Raw genomic sequence first — 23,552 nt, forward strand, 5'->3', positions numbered from 1 at the left:
TGAAAAACTTGAAGTGTATCTATTTAATGTCCTATATTGTTGTTCCCAAAGGACGTGCAATCTCATTTAAATCAGGTCTTACATTGTACATGTGGCTATCGCGAGATCTGAAGACTTCCCATTACGGGTCACGTCAGACCGTCTTTCATACGACCAATCAGAGCGTCGCTTACCGGATCATGAAAGTGACAGTCGGAATGTGTTTTCCAATCATGCAACCTCGAAGACCTTAACACGAGGTATTCCGAACGACAGTTACGGTCCGTACGACTGATTCCGTCAAAATTATCGTCTATCTCTCGCTTCTGTGGGATAAACATTTGAACGGAGGAGGCTTTACACAGTACGTGGGAAGCACTGCCATACAATCTCAACGAGAGGTCGTTCAGACGTGACCCGTAATTGGATGTCCTCAGATCTTTGTTTAGCGGCAGCGAGAACTTAGATCTGATTTGAATGACATTGAAAGGCCGTGATAAGCAGGGGAGACAACAGAGGTAATTAGGAGATTAATGAACTGTTTTCAATGTAAAGTGAGTGAGTGAGTGAGTTGGGTTTAACGCCGCTTTTAACAGTATATCAGTTATATCGCGGCGTGTCACCTTAATGTGGGAGGAAAGTCCGAAGTGATGCAGGTCTCAGACGTTTACCACTTTGGTGAAACCCACGAGCACGGGTATGGTGCTGACAAACCTAGAAATATAATCGGGCCGAACCGGGATTCGAACCCAGAATCACAGGTTTCTTCAATGTAAAACAGGGTTATTACCTGTAGATTAACCGCGCTAAATTGAATTTAGAACCGAACTCAACATATGACGCAAAAGATATGACGTCACAGTCGTAAATAGAAAAGCGCCAAATTCCAAGCTCTTTTAGCAGATTTCTTTCGTGTTTTCTGTAGGAAATGTATTGCCACACATCCTTTGAATGTTGTAGTAACTGCAATTTTGCATTTTGTAACCTATAATTGAAGGTATATATTTAATTACGCCCACCAACAATGACTAAAAAAATACTATTCCGTGAATATTACCTTTCGCAATCAAACCTGCTGTCTCAATGTGTGATTGAATAGCCTCTGGTTGACCAATCAGAAACGAGTAATTTCAAAATTCATGGTAGAATTTAATATCCAACTCGTATTCCGGTCAAAATTCGCGTCAACGTCTAAGGGTGAAGTTTATAGATCGATTTTGTAAACGGTACTCTTTGAGGTTTGCTTCTTCGTAAGAGGATGGTCAGGCTGGCTGACTAGGTTGATGCATGTCATTGTAGCCCAAATTCGTTGGTCGATGCTCATGATGCCAATCACTGGATTGTCTGGTCAAAACTCGATTTTACTGACCGCCGTCATATAGCAGGAATATTGCTGTAATGCGGCGTTAAACAACAAACAAGCAAAACATCTCAAGTGGACACGAGGATATTTTAGTATAAAAAAACCTGCTCCCCCTCATTTACTACGAAGCATTTATTCGACTTTATTTCAAGTTTTAATTGTATTTAGGTTGTTCACTAGAATTTTAGAGCTTGGGCCTGTCCATTGTCAAGTGAGGGAAGGCATTGACTGAGTGTGGTCAAAACTCACCTTAGAACACTTTCTGGAGGACCCGTGAAGATCCGGGTTAGAAAAGGTCTTCAGCTACCCATGCTTGCCGTAAAAGGCGACTATGCTTGTCGTTAGAGGCGACTAACGGGATCGCGTGGTCAGGCTCGCTGACTTGGTTGATGCCTGTCATCGACCCCATTGCATAGATCGATGCTCATGATGTCAATCACGGGATTGTCTGGTCCAGACTCGATTATTTACAGACCGCCGTCATATAGCTAGAATATTGCTGAGTGCGGCGTTAAACAACAAACAAACCAACAAACAAAACAAATAATTACTGTAGTCGATCTGACTGTAATGAAATGAAGTGTAGGCGAAACAAGGTGGCACCAGCGATGATGTATGTAAACTCCCTCACTGACTCAGTTTCAATCTATTTTGTCGCCAGTCGTTCCAAGTTTTATAAGGGAGCAACTATTTCAATTCTCAGGATTTTTTCTGACAATCCTGAAAAAGAATCACTTTTGCTTCACAATGTAGGAAAAAAGATATTTCTTTGTGTCCAAAGAGTAAAGATCGTTTGCTTTGTTTATTTACCAAAAATACTAATTGAGCATCCGTTTACGCTGGGACATAAAAATTGAGCTCCTAAACTTATTTTGTGAGATGCTGATTTTGTCCTTTCCACCGACAGGAGCTGACATTTGGCTGAACACTTTGTAAGAATTCAAACCCCGAGTCACTTTCACTACATATTTATTCATGAAACAGTATACACCAAAACGCAACTACAATAGATGAAATATATACTCTTCCAAAAAAGAAACGCAAAACGGATATTTTGGGCCATAAAAGCACAATTAGTAGATCAAGAGGTGCAAAATGAAGATATTGCATTAAAATAAAGGACGATGGAGCTGCACGTGCAGCAGCACTATGAACGGTTTTAATTAAAGTTCAGGGTGTTTGATTGCCTGGCATCTGCGTCAATCGAACAGTGACAGTTCAACAACATGCCGAGATTAACAGAAGTGCAAAGAAACAACGTCATAGGTCGCTTGCAGGCAGGGAATCCCGATCAGCTGTAACGAGGGTTTTCAATCTAGCGCCCAGAACCATCACAAGTCTATGGGATCGGTTTCAACAGCATGGGTCAACACGGGACGACCAAGAGTAACCACCCCCGCCGAAGATCACTACATCCGACTGAGCCACCTACGTGAAAGGACGATCGCAGCCACCTCAATCGTACCCAAAGTACCCAGACAGCGCAGAATCTCCGACCAGACCGTAGGAAATCATTTAAGAGCAGCAGGTCTACGAGCAAGACGTCCTGGTCGACGTGTCATAGTGAGTCGACAACATCGTCAACAACGACTACAACAGGGTATAGTTTCAACTGCAATGGAGAGATGTCTGGTTCAGCGACGAATCAAGAATTCTCCTCCGTCGAGGGGACGGAAGAGCACGGGTCTACAGACGTCGTGGAGAACTACGTACAGGAAGTGTACAGGTTTGGTTGGGGTAGCGTTATGATGTGGGCGGATATCTCTCATCATGGCAGAACAGGTTTTGTCCAAATCCAGGGCATAACGTTATCTTACGGCTCAAGGATACATCAACGAAAACCTCCTGCAACACGTCCTCCCAATTGCAGCCAACGGCAACGGTGTATTCCAGCAGGACAACGCTCGAGAGCATACAACATGGATCACAAGAGCCTGTCTACACCACAACAACTTTGATGTTCTCCCCTGTCTCTCCAGATCCCCGGATTTGAACACGATAGAGCACCTGTTGGATGAATTGGATAGACGTTACTCACAACCCCAGACGTTGCAGCAGTTGGCTTTAACGTTGCAGGCCGAGTGGGCTACCATTCACCAGAATGTGATTCGCATACTCGTTTCTTCCATGGGCAGGATATGTCAGGCCGCTATCGATTCCAACAGGGGACATACGCGTTATTGATGGCAGCTGACCTTCACCTTGCACCTTTCCTATTTACCGATAACTGAGATGACTACAACCACCAAGTGTTCTCTCCACAACAATTTGGCTCCATACCTTGTACGATTCCTAGTCTGGCTTTGCGTTTCTTTTTTTGAACAGTATAGATTTAAATATGTGTATTTTTTTGGTCAAAATGAATATGAAAATGTAAAACATGTCTTTATATCATGTGAACTTGTGAAGGGATTGAGGAGGGGTATGGGATTTTATCCAAAAAAATAATTTGTCCCCGAAAATTCTTGAAAAACAAAATCGTGCATAAGACTTTTTTATAAAAAAAAAGAAATTGCCTGCAACAAACATAACAATTGGTGCAAGGTGTTTTTCTTTTTAAAAAAATAAAGCTAAAAAAAATATCTGGTTTGCAGCTGCAGCTGAAAAATATTTAATCTCAATACAGATACAAAATCCCAGTATTAAAACTTCACCGAGAAGCATTCTTAAGATTTACTTTGAATGAATTAAAAGTGGAAACTTATGTGACCTGAAAAAAACCAGCAGTTTTCCAAATTTCAAGAGGACAGTGCAATTTCTCCGAAATATTAGACATGAACATGTTGAATCACAAATGTACCATGAACCATGGCATTCCGTCTGACGTGCTCTTGAAACGTGAATTACACTGTATATCACTGATTTATTCTGCATACACTTACTGATATGAATACAAAATTACACTGTTTAAGTTCTTCAAGCATGTCTGAGTATTCCACTGCGTTAACACATAAGATGCATTATATTTAATTCTCCCATAACAGGGCTTGATCTCCAATCGCCAGCAGTGGTTTATTCGTAGTGGTTTATTTTTATTTACGCAATCTGATTGGCTGGCTGATAGTGGAGTGCTGTGTCATCGTGTTTTGATTGGCTGTCTAAAAATAAATTCCGGCACTATTTTCGAATCGGGGATTCCCGAGGTCGTCTGGTGCAGGAAATACTCAGCTGTCAAAACATTAGGCCCCACCGTAGTGACGATGTTTCAATCACCGAAAGTTGGTGATCAAGTGAAAATTTGTGGAAGAGGAAGGGGATGCGGAGATGTATCTGATAATTTCGGCTTCCCGATGTACGAGATTAAGTCGCAGAATGGGAAGACGGTGACCGAAGCAAGATACCGCTTCGATATTACGGGACCAGGTGAGCCATTCCGGTAGATTCTTCACTGGGCGTTTACAATGCTAATAAAACAGCTAATGAAATAGTTAATTAATTTATGTAAAAATACAAATAAACTACCATATTGCTTTTGGTATTTAAAAAAATTAACCATCAAACACATAAGCAATGTCACGTTATAAACGAAGTGTTGATATGGAGCCGATCGATCGTTTGTGTAACCCAGCGTCCAAAGCATATTTCATAGTTATTTGACAATAATAGAGACTTAAACTTCATATTTCAAAAAATAAAGACTCAAATAATTTGTATCCAACGCAATACTTCATTTTAATGAAGGAAACGATCATACTTTGCCGGACCGTACAGCGCACGACCAGGGTGTACTGCAACCACAGCAGTTGTCTCCCCTTACAACAGGTAGAGTTTATCCAGATCAATATAATTCATCTATTTGGGCCTATAAATATTTGGGTTTTTTTTACCTTGAAGACTTAATTGAAACATACAATTTCTGGAAAATTATGAAGCTCATTTTTTTAATAAAAAAACATTAACATTACCACATTTAAACTTGAATGCAGTTATAAGTACCTTGATCTATGAAAACTCAAAAAGTAATATATGTATTTATATTTTTTCTTAACTATTTTGATTTCTAATAGGGAGCAGTGAAAAATTAATTTCATATTATTATTTTAGGTAGAAACTCACGAGAGAAAGAAAGGAATGGGTCAAAGAAAAGATCAAGAGAGAGTTCTCCATTCAGAGGTAAAATTATGATATTTTTTTTTTTTTGATATTCTGAAAAATTTGTTATTTTGGTTGGGTTCGAGGCTTGCCGAGAACTTAGCCATAGGAACGAGGCTTGCCGAGTCCCTAACCATGACTTACCACAAGTATAAATATATACAATAAAATATACACACATAAATCATAAGTAAATCCAATATACATACACTATTAACAGATTTTCAATCCATTTAGGTTAATCATATTTGATAATCATCATTTTGCAGAAATAATAGTTACTTTCAAAGTCAGTGCTGTTGAGTATCTAAATCAATGAATAACTGTTATTAAATCTCATGTTGTTTATTTGTAGATGTTAGACTAGATGGTTCAGATGATGAGTTTGATGAAGAGTTCAACAACTGGATGTCATGTAGCCAGGAGGAAATACAGCAATTCATCAAGGCACAAGAAAATAAGAACACCGCCAAGAAAACTAATTCCAACATGACAACACTTGCCAAGTGGTTAGAGCAAAATAGAGGTGAAACAAGACCCCTTCAATCCATCCCTCCACACAGACTTAACAGTCACCTTTGCAAGTTTTTTATGGATGCCAGGAAAAGTAACGGTGAAAACTATGAACCATCATCCCTTAAAGGTAAAATTTCGCACTTTAGAAACATTATTAAAGTAATATCCAATATTATAAAAACATGGGCCTCAGATTGGCAAGTTTTCACTATTACTTTAACAGATGTTAACAAACATGATAAAGAAATTGAAGTTTAATATTTTGGTAAACATCCACATCTTTAACTAACTGTCATTCTGATAGCAATGTATAGTATATATTCCAAAATTAGGAACCTGATTACAATCTGATTACAGTTTGTTTAATAGATGACACATAATATTTGAACGTCTAAAATTTCAAAGTAATTATACAAATCTAAATTTAAATATATTGTTATGCTGATTTTAATTTTGGTTTATTCTACATTAGGATAATACACTTAATATCAAATTATTATTTAGACCAGTCTGCTTATTACTAAAAGTATGAAGCATGCTTATCTTCAAGTTCTTAAAGACATTTTACTTACAGGAATGTTATCATCATTCAACCGACATCTGAGGGAACACAATTACGCCTACTGTCTCATTAGGAGCGAGGAGTTCGCCCAGCTTAATATGGTCATTGCTTCCAAGCAAGTGGAACTGAAAAGAAGTGGGAGAGGAAACAGACCTCGTAAAGCGGATTGCCTCACAGAGGATGAAGTCGACAGGCTTTACTCATCAGGTAAATCCATGTTATGATAAATTTATTCAGCTCTTAACATCCAAATATCCTGTGACAATTAGTTCTTTAGCTATGAAAAACATATGAAAACAGCTAAAACTTTTGTAACGAGCGAAGTGGTGCTCTTCACATGTATGTTATAAAAGGTCTGTATGTAATGTATAATGGGCCGGTGTTCTCTTTACTGATATAAAGTCTCCCTCCCTCCCCCAGGTCAACTGGGATCACACACACCGGAGGCGCTCCTGCACACTGTATGGTTTAACAATACCATATACTTTGGTATGAGAGGAGTGCAGGAGCATCATGAAATGAAGTGGGGCGATTTGAAAGTGAAGCAGGACGGTAATGGTTACGATTATGTCGCCTTCTGTGAGCGATCTACAAAAACAAGAGGTGGAGCAGATCCAAATAATATCAGGTAAGGAAAATAAATTGGTGATGATTTGTGAGTATGAATATTATATAAATACAACTTAATGCGCAACAAAACCAAAATATTCAATTGTTTAAAATATACTTTAAAAAATTGATTTTAATGTAATTTGAAATCATCTTCTGGTATGTTTTATGGATGAAAGAAATGTAACTCTTATGAATTATAATGAGTGACCTTACACAAATAATGTTTTAATTAATCAGTAAAATAGATCATCAATGATGTGAAAGATCACTATTTCTATCTATCATGTGTTTGTCTTACAGACAAGTTGAGCCAAAGATGTGGGCTACTAAGGAGAACCCAGAACGTTGTCCTGTGAGGATGTTCAAAAAGTATTTCGAATTGAGGCCAACACACTACATGAAGGAAACTGATCCCTTTTATATATCAACGTGTACAGACATGAATAAGTCCAAGAAGTGGTTCAGGGGACAGCCAGTAGGGATAAACAAGTTGGGTTCCTTCATGAAATCTATGGCGAAAGCAGCAGGTAATTTATGTTTAACTATATGATCTAAATATCAATATCATAAGAGAACATGTAAATTGTTCATATCAATACATGATAATGTTTACACTACAGTGATGATAACTTGATTTAATTACTAAATGCAGATTTAAGATAACAAATGTAATAAAGTTTTCGAATAAACCATTATGATTCAGGTTTGACAGATGGAGGACCACAAGCCAAAAGGTTGACCAACCATAGTGCGAGAAAATATGTTGTCCAAAAGTTGTGTGATGCTGGTGTTCCCAGCAACCAAGTGATGCAGGTTAGGAGCTTCACTAAATGCTAAATCCATGAATATTCAAAGTTAAATAATCAAATTTCATGTTTGAAAAATTGTAAAGATCTGTGCAACTTCTTTATGTCAACGTGATACAAAGAAAATACTTATAACTAAATTTTAGGAATGAAATTGACATACCCCATATCTCATAAAAATGTATTATTTATTAAGCTTATTGATTGCAGATATCTGGCCACAAGAATGTGCAAAGCCTAAATGACTACAGTTCACTGAACAGCAACCAACATAGAACCATATCTAAGATTATTGGTGGACAAGCAAAAAGACCCAAAAGCACACAAGGTCCTGTGAGCCCATTACCAGACCCTGTGAGCACCATGGTGTCCAGCCAGATGTCCAGAACAAGCTCCGAGCAGAGGGAGAGCCACACAGTCAATGTCTCCAGGGGTGTAGATCCCGTGCAGGGAATGTTCAACAATGTATATGGGGGCACATACAACATCACAGTTAATTATTTTCAGAATCAACAGTATTAAAGACAATGTATAAAATGTTGTAAATATTTGATAACTGTTGAAATGATATTTTATTGTTTACATATATCCTATGTCTTTATGTTTCACACACAATAAACTATTGTGCTTGTCAAATTCATTGTTGCTTGTCATTCTCAAATGTGTGAAAATTAGACAACTGATTTAGTAACATTTTTGGTGTTATGATGGTAAATAGTATGTTCAAAAGTCAAATATTGAATTATTCACTGTAAAATTAGTTTAAAGAGCAAAATTCGTGAATTAATCGTGATTAATCTGCCACGATTAGAACTCGGCAAAGCCTCGTTCTAATCGTGGCAGATTAATCACTCGTGTGTAGATTTTTCGGTAACAACCGAACACAGTGGTTAATCCTCTATTTATACACGATGTAGGCCACGTAAATCAATTTATACAATTGTCAGAAATGTAGACCATGGTAGATACAGGCCTCACCTTGTCAGGTTTGATGTTTCAGGTAAATACGTCGTTCCACTTGAATTTCAAATGTATTCAAACACGGCTCGATTTAAAGAACTTGATTCAGCTTGCACCAGGTTCATGTTGACAGGAAAAACCAAGTTGCACCAAAACAAACCAGGTTGCTCCCTCGTCCCATGAATTTATCAAAGTTGAAACAGGCCGATCTGCTGCCATAAATTGATGTTTTGTTTGTTTGTTGTTTAACATCGCACTCAGCAATATTCCGGCTATATGACGGCGGTCTGTAAATACTTGAGTCTGGACCAGACAATCCAGTGATTGATATCATGAGCATCGATCCACATTCAATGGGGATCGATTACATGCATCAACCAAGTCAGCAAGCCTGACCACCCGATCCCGTTAGTCATACATTAATGACTCAAAGTTGAGGTGAAATGGGGCTTAAGGTCGCGTACAAGATTGTTCAACTTATATATGTAGCAACTTGCATGCACGTGTGTGTCTGTGTGCTTGTGGCTGCATGCACGTGTGCAGACTGATGCCAATTTATAGTGCTAGCCAACTGAGTAACCATGTCGCAGTTTAACACGAATACCCCACTCAGACAGTAAACTGACTCTGAGTCGACCAGTCCTTGTTTAAGCCCCTTTTATGCCAAGCGCAAGAAAGGGTAACAACAACTACCCAATTGCATGCGCCAATCATGTAGGTTTGTGAAACACTACATTCCTGTACATTACTACAAAGTGTCTATAAGCTAGACAAACATGTTGAAGGTTGCAACTACACTACATTCACACTATATTCTGTACATCACACCCGGGAGTCTATAGAAGCTAGACGGACATGTTGAAGGTTGAAACTACAATACATTCACACTATAATATGTACATTACACCAGGGATTCTATAGAAGCTATGAACATGTTGAAGGTTGCAACTACACTACATTCACACTATATTCTGTACATTACACCAGTGAATCAACAGAAGTTAGACGAACATGTTGAAGGTTGCAACAACACTACATTCACACTATATTCTGTACATTACATCAGGGAGTCTGTAGAAGCTAGACGGACATGTTGAAGGGTTGCAACTACACTACATTCACACTATATTATGTACATTACCCCAGTGAATCAATAGAAGCTAGACGAGCATGTTGAAGGTTGCAACTACACTACATTCACACTATATTCTGTACATAACACCAGAGAGTCTATAGAAGCTAGACGAACATGTTGAAGGTTGCAACTACACTACATTCACACTATATTCTGTACACCACACCAGGGAGTATATACAAGCTAGACGGACATCTTGAAGGTTGCAACTACACTACAGTCACACTTTATTCTGTACATCACACCAGGGAGTCTATAGAAGCTAGACGAACATGTTGAAGGTTGCAACTACACTACACTACATTCACACTATATTCTGTACATTACACCAGGGAGTCTATGGAAGCTAGACGAACATGTTGAGGGTTGAAACTACACTACATTCACACTATATTATGTACATTACACCAGGGAGTCTATAGAAAATAGACGAACATGTTGAAGGTTGCAACTACACTACATTCACACTATATTCTGTACATTACACCAGTGAATCAATAGAAACTAGACGAGCATGTTGAAGGTTGCAACTACACTATATTCGCACTATATTCTGTACATTAAACCAGTGAATCAATAGAAGCTGGACGAACATGTTGAAGGTTGCAACTACACTACATTCACACTATATTCTGTGCATTACACCAGGGAGTCTATGGAAGCTAGACGAACATGTTGAAGTTTGAAACTACACTACATTCACACTATATTCTGTGCATTACACCAGGGAGTCTATGGAAGCTGGACGAACATGTTGAAGGTTTAAACTACACTACATTCACACTATATTCTGTACATTACACCAGGGAGTCTATTGAAGCTAGACGAACATGTTGAAGGTTGCATCTACACTACATTCACACTATATTCTGCACATTAAACCAGGGAGTCTATAGAAGCTAGACAAACATGTTGAAGGTTGAAACTACACTACATTCACACTATATTCTGTACATTACACCAGGGAGTCTATTGAAGCTAGACGAACATGTTGAAGGTTGAAACTACACTACATTCACACTATATTATTAACATTACACCAGGGAGTCTATAGAATCTAGACGAACATGTTGAAGGTTCAAACTACACTACATTCACACTATATTCTGTATATTACACCCGGGAGTCTATAGAAGCTAGACGAACATGTTGAAGGTTGCAACTACACTACATTCACAATATATTCTGTACATTACACCAGTGAATCAATAGAAGCTAGACGAATAGTTGAAGGTTGCAACTACACTACATTCACAATATATTCTGTACATTACACCAGGGAGTCCATGGAAGCTAGACGAACATGTTGAAGGGTGAAACTACACTACATTCACACTATATTCTGTACATTACACCAGGGAGTCTATTGAAGCTAGACGGACATGTTGAAGGTTGCAACTACACTATATTCGCACTATATTCTGTACATTACACCAGTGAATCAATAGAAACTAGACGAGCATGTTAAAGGTTGCAACTACACTATATTCGCACTATATTCTGTACATTACACCAGTGAATCAATAGAAGCTGGACGGACATGTTGAAGGTTGCAACTACACTACATTCACACTATATTCTGTACATTACACTAGGGAGTCTATGGAAGCTAGACGAACATGTTGAAGGTTGAAACTACACTACATTCACACTATATTATGTACATTACACCAGGGAGTCTATAGAAGCTAGACGAACATGTTGAAGGTTGCAACTACACTACATTCACACTATATTCTGAACATTACACCAGTGAATCAATAGAAACTAGACGAGCATGTTGAAGGTTGCAACTACACTATATTCGCACTATATTCTGTACATTACACCAGTGAATCAATAGAAGCTGGACGAACATGTTGAAGGTTGCAACTACACTACATTCACACTATATTCTGTACATTACACCAGGGAGTCTATGGAAGCTAGACGAACATGTTGAAGGTTGAAACTACACTACATTCACACTTTATTACGTACATTACACCAGGGAGTATATACAAGCTAGACGGACATGTTGAAGGTTGCAACTACACTACATTCACTCTATATTCTGTACATTACACCAGGGTGTCTATGGACGCTAGACGAACATGTTGAAGGTTGAAACTACACTACATTCACACTATATTCTGTACATTACACCAGGGAGTCTATTGAAGCTAGACGGACATGTTGAAGGTTGCATCTACACTACATTCACACTATATTCTGAAAATTACACCAGGGAGTCTATAGAAGCTAGACAAACATGTTGAAGGTTGAAACTACACTACATTCACACTATATTCTGTACATTACACCAGGGAGTCTATTGAAGCTAGACGAACATGTTGAAGGTTGAAACTACACTACATTCACACTATATTATGTACATTACATCAGGGAGTCTATACAAGCTAGACGAACATGTTGAAGGTTCAAACTACACTACAGTCACGCTATATTCTGTACATAACATCAGGGAGTCTATAGAAGCTAGACGAACATGTTGAAGGTTGCAACTACACTACATTCCCAATATATTCTGTACATTACACCAGTGAATCAATAGAAGCTAGACGAACATGTTGAAGGTTGCAACTACACTACATTCACACTATATTATGTACATTACACCAGGGAGTCTATAGAAGCTAGACGAACATGTTGAAGGTTGCAACTACACTACATTAACACTATAGCCTGTACATTACACCAGTGAATCAATAGAAGCTAGACGAACATGTTGAAGGTTGCAACTACACTACATTCACACTATATTCTGTACATTACACCAGTGAATCCATGGAAGCTAGACGAACATGTTGAAGGTTGCAACTACACTACATTCACGCTATTTTCTGTACATTACACCAGGGAGTCTATAGAAGCTTCACGGACATGTTGAAGGTTGCAACTACACTACATTCACACTATATTATGTACATTACACCAGGGAGTCTATAGAAGCTAGACGAACATGTTGAAGGTTGCAACTACACTACATTCACATTATATTCTGTACATTACACCAGGGAGGCTATAGAAGCTAGACGAACATGTTGGAGGTTGCAACTACACTACATTCACACTATATTCTGTACATTACATCAGGGAGTCTACATAAGCTAGACGAACAAGTTGAAGGTTGAAACTACACTACATTCACATTATATTATGTACATTACATCAGGGAGTCTATACAAGCTAGACGAACATGTTGAAGGTTCAAACTACACTACATTCACATTATATTATGTACATTACATCAGGGAGTCTATACAAGCTAGACGAACATGTTGAAGGTTCAAACTACTCTACAGTCACGCTATATTCTGTACATTACATCAGGGAGTCTATAGAAGCTAGACCAACATCTTGAAGGTTGCAACTACACTACATTCCCAATATATTCTGTACATTACACCAGTGAATCAATAGAAGCTAGACGAATAGTTGAAGGTTGCAACTACACTACATTCACAATATATTCTGTACATTACACCAGGGAGTCTATGGAAGCTAGACGAACATGTTGAAGGTTGAAACTACACTACATTCACACTATATTATGTACATTACACCAGGGAGTCTATAGAAACTTAAGGAGCATGTTGAAGGTTGCAACTACACTACATTCACACTATAGTCTGTACATTACACCAGGGAGTCTATAGAAGCTAGACGACCATGTTGAAGGTTGCAACTACACTACATTAACACAATAGCCTGTACATTACACCAGTGAATCAATAGAAGCTAGACGAACATGTTGAAGGTTTTAACTACACTACATTCACACTATATTCTGTACATTACACCAGTGAATCCATGGAAGCTAGACGAACATGTTGAAGGTTGCAACTACACTACATTCACGCTATTTTCTGTACATTACACCAGGGAGTCTATAGAAGCTTCACGGACATGTTGAAGGTTGCAACTACACTACATTCACACTATATTATGTACATTACACCAGGGAGTCTATAGAAGCTAGACGAACATGTTGAAGGTTGCAACTACACTACATTCACATTATATTCTGTACATTACACCAGGGAGTCTATAGAAGCTAGACGAACATGTTGAAGGTTGCAACTACACTACATTCACATTATATTCTGTACATTACACCCGGGAGTCTATAGAAGCTAGACCAACATGTTGAAGGTTGCAACTACACTACATTCACACTATAGTATGTACATTACACCAGGGAGTCTAAAGCAGCTAGACGGACATGTTGAAGGTTGCAACTAGACTACAGTCACACTATTTTCTGTACATTACACCAGGGAGTCTATAGAAGCTAGACGGACATGTTGAAGATTGGAATTACACTACATTCACACTATATTCTGTACATTACATCAGGGAGACTACATAAGCTAGACAAACAAGTTGAAGGTTGCAACTACACTACATTCACATAATAGTCTGTACAATACACCAGGGAGTCTATAGAAGCTAGACGAACATGTTGAAGGTTGCAACTACACTACATTCACAATATATTCTGTACAATACACCAGGGAGTCTATAGAAGCTAGATGAACATGTTCAAGGTTGCAACTACACTACATTCACACTATATTCTCTACATTACACTTGTGAATCAATAGAAGCTAGACGAACATGTTGAAGGTTGCAACTACACTACATTCACGCTATTTTCTGTACATTACACCAGGGAGTCTTTAGAAGCTAGACGGACATGTTGAAGGTTGCAACTACACTACATTCACACTATATTATGTACATTACACCAGGGAGTCTATAGAAGCTAGATGAACATGTTGAAGGTTGCAACTACACTACATTCACATTATATTCTGTACATTACACCAGGGAGTCTATAGAAGCTAGACGAACATGTTGAAGGTTGCAACTACACTACATTCACATTATATTCTGTACATTACACCAGGGAGTCTATAGAAGCTAGACGAACATGTTGAAAGTTGCAACTACACTACATTCACACTATAGTATGTACATTACACCAGGGAGTCTATAGCAGCTAGACGGACATGTTGAAGATTGCAACTAGACTACAGTCACACTATATTCTGTACATTTCACCAGGGAGTCTATAGAAGCTAGACGGACATTTTGAAGATTGCAATTACACTACATTCACACTATATTCTGTACATTACATCAGGGAGTCTACATAAGCTAGACGAACAAGTTGAAGGTTGCAACTACACTACACTCACATAATATTCTGTACAATACACCAGGGCGTCTATAGAAGCTAGACGAACATGTTGAAGGTTGCAACTACACTACATTCACAATATATTCTGTACAATACACCAGGGAGTCTATAGAAGCTAGACGAACATGTTGAAGGTTCCAACTACACTACATTCACACTATATTCTCTACATTACACCAGGGAGTCTATAAAAGCTAGACGAACATGTTGAAACTTGCAACTACACTGCATTCACAATATATTCTGTACAATACACCAGGGAGTCTATAGAAGCTAGACGAACATGTTGAAGGTTGCAACTACACTACATTCACACTATAGCCTGTACATTACATCAGGGAGTCTATAAAAGCTAGACGAACATGTTGAAGGTTGCAACTACACTACATTCACATTCTATTCTGTACATTACACCCGGGAGTCTATAGAAGCTAGACGAACATGTTGAAGGTTGCAACTACACTACATTCACATTATATTCTGTACATTACACCCGGGAGTCTATAGAAGCTAGACGAACATGTTGAAGGTTGCAACTACACTACATTCACACTATAGTATGTACATTACACCAGGGAGTCTAAAGCAGCTAGACGGACATGTTGAAGGTTGCAACTAGACTACAGTCACACTATTTTCTGTACATTACACCAGGGAGTCTATAGAAGCTAGACGGACATGTTGAAGATTCGAATTACACTACATTCACACTATATTCTGTACATTACATCAGGGAGACTACATAAGCTAGACGAACAAGTTGAAGGTTGCAACTACACTACATTCACATAATAGTCTGTACAATACACCAGGGAGTCTATAGAAGCTAGACGAACATGTTGAAGGTTGCAACTACACTACATTCACAATATATTCTGTACAATACACCAGGGAGTCTATAGAAGCTAGATGAACATGTTGAAGGTTGCAACTACACTACATTCACACTATATTCTCTACATTACACCAGTGAATCAATAGAAGCTAGACTAACATGTTGAAGGTTGCAACTACACTACATTCACGCTATTTTCTGTACATCACAGCAGGGAGTCTTTAGAAGCTAGACGGACATGTTGAAGGTTGCAACTACACTACATTCACACTATATTATGTACATTACACCAGGGAGTCTATAGAAGCTAGATGAACATGTTGAAGGTTGCAACTACACTACATTCACATTATATTATGTACATTACACCAGGGAGTCTATAGAAGCTAGACGAACATGTTGAAGGTTGCAACTACACTACATTCACACTATATTCTGTACATTACACCAGGGAGTCTATAGAAGCTAGACGAACATGTTGAAAGTTGCAACTACACTACATTCACACTATATTATGTACATTACACCAGGGAGTCTATAGCAGCTAGACGGACATGTTGAAGATTGCAACTAGACTACAGTCACACTATATTCTCTACATTACACCAGTGAATCAATAGAAGCTAGACCAACATGTTGAAGGTTGCAACTACACTACATTCACGCTATTTTCTGTACATTACACCAGGGAGTCTTTAGAAGCTAGACGGACATGTTGAAGGTTGCAACTACACTACATTCACACTATATTATGTACATTACACCAGGGAGTCTATAGAAGCTAGACGAACATGTTGAAGGTTGCAACTACACTACATTCACATTATATTCTGTACATTACACCAGGGAGTCTATAGAAGCTAGACGAACATGTTGAAGGTTGCAACTACACTACATTCACACTATATTATGTACATTACACCAGGGAGTCTATAGCAGCTAGACGGACATGTTGATGGTTGTAACTAGAGTACAGTCACACTATATTCTGTACATTTCACCAGGGAGTCTATAGAAGCTCGACGGACATGTTGAAGATTGCAATTACACTACATTCACACTATATTCTGTACATTACATCAGGGAGTCTACATAAGCTAGACGAACAAGTTGAAGGTTGCAACTACACTACATTCACATAATATTCTGTACAATACACCAGGGTGTCTATAGAAGCTAGACGAACATGTTGAAGGTTGCAACTACACTACATTCACAATATATTCTGTACAATACACCAGGGAGTCTATAGAAGCTAGACGAACATGTTGAAGGTTCCAACTACACTACATTCACACTATATTCTCTACATTACACCAGGGAGTCTATAAAAGCTAGACGAACATGTTGAAAGTTGCAACTACACTACATTCACAATATATTCTGTACAATACACCAGGGAGTCTATAGAAGCTAGACTAACATGTTGAAGGTTGCAACTACACTACATTCACACTATAACCTGTACATTACATCAGGGAGTCTATAGCAGCTAGACGAACAAGTTGAGGGTTGCAACTACACTACATTCACACTATATTCTGTACATTACACCAAGGAGTATATAGAAGCTGGACGAACATGTTGAAGGTTGCAACTACACAACATTCACACTATATTCTGTACATTACATCCGGGGGTCTATAGAAGCTAGACGAACATGTTGAAGGTTGCAACTACACTACATTCACACAATAGTCTGTACATTACACCAGGGAGTCTATAGAAGCTAGACGAACATGTTGAAGGTTGCAACTACACTACATTCACAATATATTCTGTACATTACACCAGGGAGTCTATAGAAGCTAGACGAACGTGTTGAAGGTAGATCTGTAGATCCTCTCACTGCTGCTGATGAAGTGGTGTGTAACCTGCATCATTTTGTACATTCACATCAGCCCCAGCCTTCAGTAACACTTCAACATAGTCTGTAGACCTAAACAATGCTGCTGTATGAAGTGGTGTGGCACCTGTCGTATTCTGTACATTCACATCAGCCCCAGCCTTCAGTAACACTTCAACACAGTTTGTAGATTCCGTCACTGCTGCTTTATGAAGTGGTGTGTCACCTGTATTATTCTGTACATTCACATCAGCCCCATCCTTCAGTAACATTTCAACACAGTCTGTAGATCCAAACAATGCTTCTATATGAAGTGGTGTAGCACGTGTATTATCCTGTACATTCACATAAGCCCCGGTCTTCTGTAACACTTCAACAAACACTGTAAATCTCCACACTGCTGCTGTATGAAGTGGCGTGTCACCTGTCTTATTCTGTAAATTCACATCAGCCCCAGCCTCCAGTAACACTTCAACACAGTCTGTAGATCTAAACAATGCTGCTGTATGAAGTGGTGTGTCACCTGTATTATCCTGTACATTCACATCAGCCCCGGCCTTCAGTAACACTTCAATACACTCTGTAGATCCCCACTCTGCTGCTGCTGTATGAAGTGGCGTGACACCTGTATTATTCTGTACATTCACATCAGCCCCGGCCTTCAGTAACACTTCAACATACTCTGCAGATCTCCACACTGCTGCTGCTTTATGAAGTGGCGTGTCACCTGTATTATTCTGTACATTCACACCAGCCCCGGCCTTCAGTAACACTTCAACATACTCTGTAGATCCCCACACTGCTGCTGCTTTATGAAGTGGCGTGTCACCTGTATTATTCTGTACATTCACATCAGCCCCGGCCTTCAGTAACACTTCAACATACGTTGCAGATCCCCACACTGCTGCTGCTGTATGAAGTGGCGTGTCACCTGTATTATTCTGTACATTCACATCAGCCCCGGCCTTCAGTAACACTTCAATATGCTCTGCAGATGCCCACTCTGCTGCTGCTGTATGAAGTGGCGTGTCACCTGTATTATTCTGTACATTCACATCAGCCCCAGCCTTCAGTAACACTTCAATACTCTCTGTAAATCCCCACCCTGCTGCTTTATGAAGTGGCGTGTCACCTGTCTTATTCTGTACATTCACATCAGCCCCTGCCTTCAGTAACACATCGACATACACTGTATATCCCCTCTCTGCTGCTGTATGAAGTGGCGTGTCACCTGTCTTATTCTGTACATTCACATCAGCCCCGGCCTTCAGTAACACATCGACACACACTGTATATCCCTGATATGCTGCTTTATGAAGTGGTGAGTTACCTGTATCAGATGAAAGTTGATTCACACTTGCTCCTTTCGCCAGCAGAAATGACATAACATCTGAGTGTCGTCTACATGAGCTGTGAAGAGGAGTATGTCCATTAGATGACATCATGTCAACAGTAGCACCCTTCTCAAATAACATTTTGACCATAGTCAAGTTCCCCACCTCACAAGCACTGTTTACAGCATCACCATCAACCTGTGCTCCTCTGTCTAAAAGAAAGTCTACCATTTCCTTGTTCTGGCTCATAGAAGCAAATCTAAGACCTTTCTGGTTATGCAGATCAAATCCTCTTTTCACCAGCAGTTTCACCACCCCTAAGTGACCATTTTGTATGGCAAGGTACAAAGGGTCACCATTTACACGATGCACATTGACATCCACACCCGTGTTAATTGCTTGTTCCACAGCTGATGTAAGGCCATACTTGCAAAGGTAATGGAAGACAGTCTGTCCTTTACAATCGCTTGCATTCAGGTCAGGGTCAAGGGCCAGAATCTGATCGACAAACACGCTGTCTTTGGTTTCTGCTGCTAACATGATCGGGGTTGCATACAGCCGACCATATCGAGCATCCATGTCAAGCTTCATGTGTTCACTGATGTAGGTCAATACACTACAAGCAGCATTCTTGCACACCCCAAGTAAAATGTCACGCATTTCACTTTGGCTGAATGATATGTTTTCTTTCTCCATAATAAATTTGATGAGATGATGTGACTTGTTGCTTGAGAGCAATTCACAAAATGAATGTGACTTGTCGCTTAAAACGTATTGTCTTGAAGAATTTTCAGCTAGTTTCAGAAGATCAGGAACAGACATGTGACAGTTTCTCTTCAGACAGTCCATGAGCAAGTCAATAAACTCTGAATTACAACATGCCTGGTGCGATAAGACATGCAACAAATTGCATCTCTCAATTTCAGTTGCAAATCTTCTGGCTAAATCTCGAGCAAAGGTCCATGAGATATTTGCAACAAGACCTGTCTCACTAGGAACATTTTCCCTTTGTCTTGTGGATGGTTTAAGACGAAGTCGCTGATGGATGAATGACAAACTACAATTTTCGATGACAAACTTTGATTGTTTTGTACTGAGTATTAAAGCAACACTGTCATATATAGAGGGATGGTCAAACATGTATGTGTCATCTTCCTTCTTTAGATAAGATCCAACCAAATCATCAGCAGCTGTTTTGCGTTCATATGCAAGATTTTCATCCTCCTCCAACTCCTGTCCACTAACCTTCCCATCTCTTTTAATCATAGCCATGAACAATGAACGCTTTATCTTATCCTTAAGAAATTTATCCAAAGTCTTTTTGAGGAACACAAGAGGCATTTTAAAAAAATCTAAAACAGTCTCTGCTGAAGGTTGCGTCTGATCCTTTCCATATTTCGCGACAAACATTTTACATACATGGGGAAAGCCGTGTGGACAGTCAGCCTGACATATCTGAGACACAGTTGACTCATCAAAGTCCATCTTTGTCTTTGTTTTGACATGAACATGCCAAATCTTCCTTCGTTCACAAGAGTCTCTCTGAGAAGAAACTTCCACCACATACAGGGGACTAGATATGTAATCTGCCATCTTTCCCAAGTCTGACAATGAGGATTTCAACACATAATCACGGCCTACGAGGATAATGATAGTTTGGTCTTTGTTAGGCGCCGTTCTTTTCAGCTCTGTTTGCTCATCTTTTGTTCGCTTTGAAGCATTTTCAATATTAGTGGACTTGTCTATGGAATCTTTTTCTGTATATTTATCAGGATCTTTCACATCCACAAAAGGTTGTAGACTTGGTCTCCACTTGTCCCATTCTGCTTTAACAAATTCCAGATCACCAAATATGTCATCTAACATAATGACAGGGTTTGTGCAGACCGTTATGACCTCATTGAACTCCTCCGGTGACACCACCTGATACACTTGTCTCCCCTGAGTGTGCTGATCTTTGAGAGCCATGTAGGCTATTGTAGACTTCCCCTCTCCTGATCTTCCTTTAATTGTCACCCATGTTGCTCCTCTGTCTAGCTTGTCTGTCACCTTCTGCAGGCTTTCTGTCTCCACCATGTCTTTAGTCCATAACTGTATCCTGGATTCCGTTCTTTCTGTAAAACAATTTTATAATTGACTATATTAAAAAATCTATGATAAAGATAACAATCTTATTATTATGATAATTTATTCTCAGTTAAAGGAACGTATTGTAGCCATCATCAAATGCGGTTTGACGCTGAGCATCCTTCTGTTGACATGTGACCTGTGAACACAAATTATTAAAAATATTATCCATCAAACTGAAACATGTTTTCTCACAGCATTTCTCATTTCTGTGTAAGTTATTGTTCTAAACGAGATCAGACAGTTTACGAAAGAAAGTAGATAACTCACTCCTGATCTTCTGTGCTGCAGTCAGTTGTTTCTCCTCTTCCTGGTTGGTCCGAGGTGCACCATCGTTCTGTGTTCCTCTAATGTTCTGGGTTCCGCCAATGTTCAGATTCCTGGCGCCCCTGACTGTCACATCCTCAAAATTCTGCCGTACGTAGAAATTGTTGTACTGGACAACTGAAACAGAAACTGGGACTGAAGCCCTCACAGATGTCTCTATATTTGAACCTAGCTATCTCTATAGACAACGATCATGAAGAGAGGCATACTACTTCATATTAGTCATTATATTTCCATTAAAGGTCTCATTACGTTTTCTAAAATGGCTAACCTGAAATAGAGCAGAGCTTACAACTCTCTGATCAGTCCGGGTGAGATTGTATTGAGGCTGTATACGGTTACAGACACCCTGCCCAAAAATGTAGGCATAGATGCCACAGGATATTCGCTAAAAAGCGTCATTTGTAATTATCCTGTTGTAAGTATTAGATATCTGAACCTTTAGTCATGTGTGTGTACCATGTAACAGCGCTCACCTGCAGGAGAATCCACAGGCACTGGTACCCCAGGTAGCCCTGATGACTGTATCTCTGCTACAACAGATCCTGGTATTCTGGGTAGAAGAGTGGATGTGGACGCTGGTGTCAGTGCTGCTGTTCTCGGGACTTGTACAACAGTTGTTTCGGGGACTACACAAGACGTAGTTGTTGACATCTGTGTCCGACTTGTTGTCTGATCAACATCAGCAGCTGAAGCTTGCTGGAGTTGTGTCCCCTGCTGTGGTGCCGACATTACCTCTCCCTGTGGTTGCTGACAACATCCCACAATGTGTTGTGCTAGTACCGTGGTGTCTATGATGGGAACAAACATGGCTTTTATCCATTCGGATTAGTTTCAGGAAAACCTTATGGTTACTCAGCCAATGGCCTGTTCTGACCGACATCTTTGTATCTAAGCATGTTGCAATAAAACACTGTTTTGGTTGTTTCATAATTGGCGATGATTACAGTTGGATCACAATGAAAATTTAGAGGACGGTTTTTGAAAAGAAATGTGATCAATTCATAGTTTAACTTCCGATGACATTATGGCAAGAGCGACTGGGAGTCAACTATGGATTTTGATTAAGATGATTAATTGACATGGCTATTCATATTGTGTTTCCATTATTGTGAGGCAGTATAGCCACAATACTCTGTGGCTCACCTGAATTATGACGAAATAATTTAATGCCACTTCAGCCTATTAGTGTTATATCACATGTATGAGTACATCTTCCCGAGGAAAGGGAGTTAACTGACTCTGAAGTCCAGTTTCCAACCTTTCAGTACTTGGGTACGATTACTGTGCTCAATCTTAGCGCCACCAGTGGCTAATACGAGTTATGTCCCTTCTATGACCCTCCTATTGACCAATCAGATTCTCATATCACTTGCATTTGCTTCGAACAAAATGGCTGCACCAGTTCTGATCAGTGAACAAGATATATTGAAATAAAATGGGCCTTGCCTCGCGAAGTGCATCAAATCACCAAATCAAGTGAACACCTTGATTAAAAACTTCAAAAGATTTGGAAAATATCTGTCGACGCCCAGTTGACGGTACACATCATGCACTTGTCAAAAATGTGCACGTTGAAATCAATGTTGTTTACGAACTGCATATCAATTTCGTTATGCGTATTTAATTAGACTGTGCCAGTCCAGCCAAAATATAACTCCATAATTCCAGTCTAGTTCGGCAAGGGTGGAAACTGGACTTAGCTGCGTCCCTTGCCTCGGGAAGATGATATGAGCATAAAAAAATAGCCTGAAATGCACTGCTTTCTTTTATTTTGCATTGGCTCGTTTTGTAACTTGTGTTGGCTCTTTCTGAAACAACAGGAGCCAAGTGACCGAGGAAAAACTCGAAC

General features: G+C 39.3%; 1 protein-coding gene across 1 annotated transcript in view; it reads right to left on the reverse strand.

Moving 5' to 3' along the window:
- The window catches only part of LOC124121660, a 94,638-nt gene that overhangs the window by 46,936 nt on the left and 24,150 nt on the right, over positions 1-23,552 (reverse strand). The gene's annotated exons all lie outside the window — the stretch shown is intronic.

Source organism: Haliotis rufescens, unplaced genomic scaffold (assembly GCF_023055435.1).
Source record: "Haliotis rufescens isolate VD_foot unplaced genomic scaffold, xgHalRufe1.0.p SCAF_130, whole genome shotgun sequence".
Lineage (NCBI taxonomy): Eukaryota > Metazoa > Mollusca > Gastropoda > Lepetellida > Haliotidae > Haliotis > Haliotis rufescens.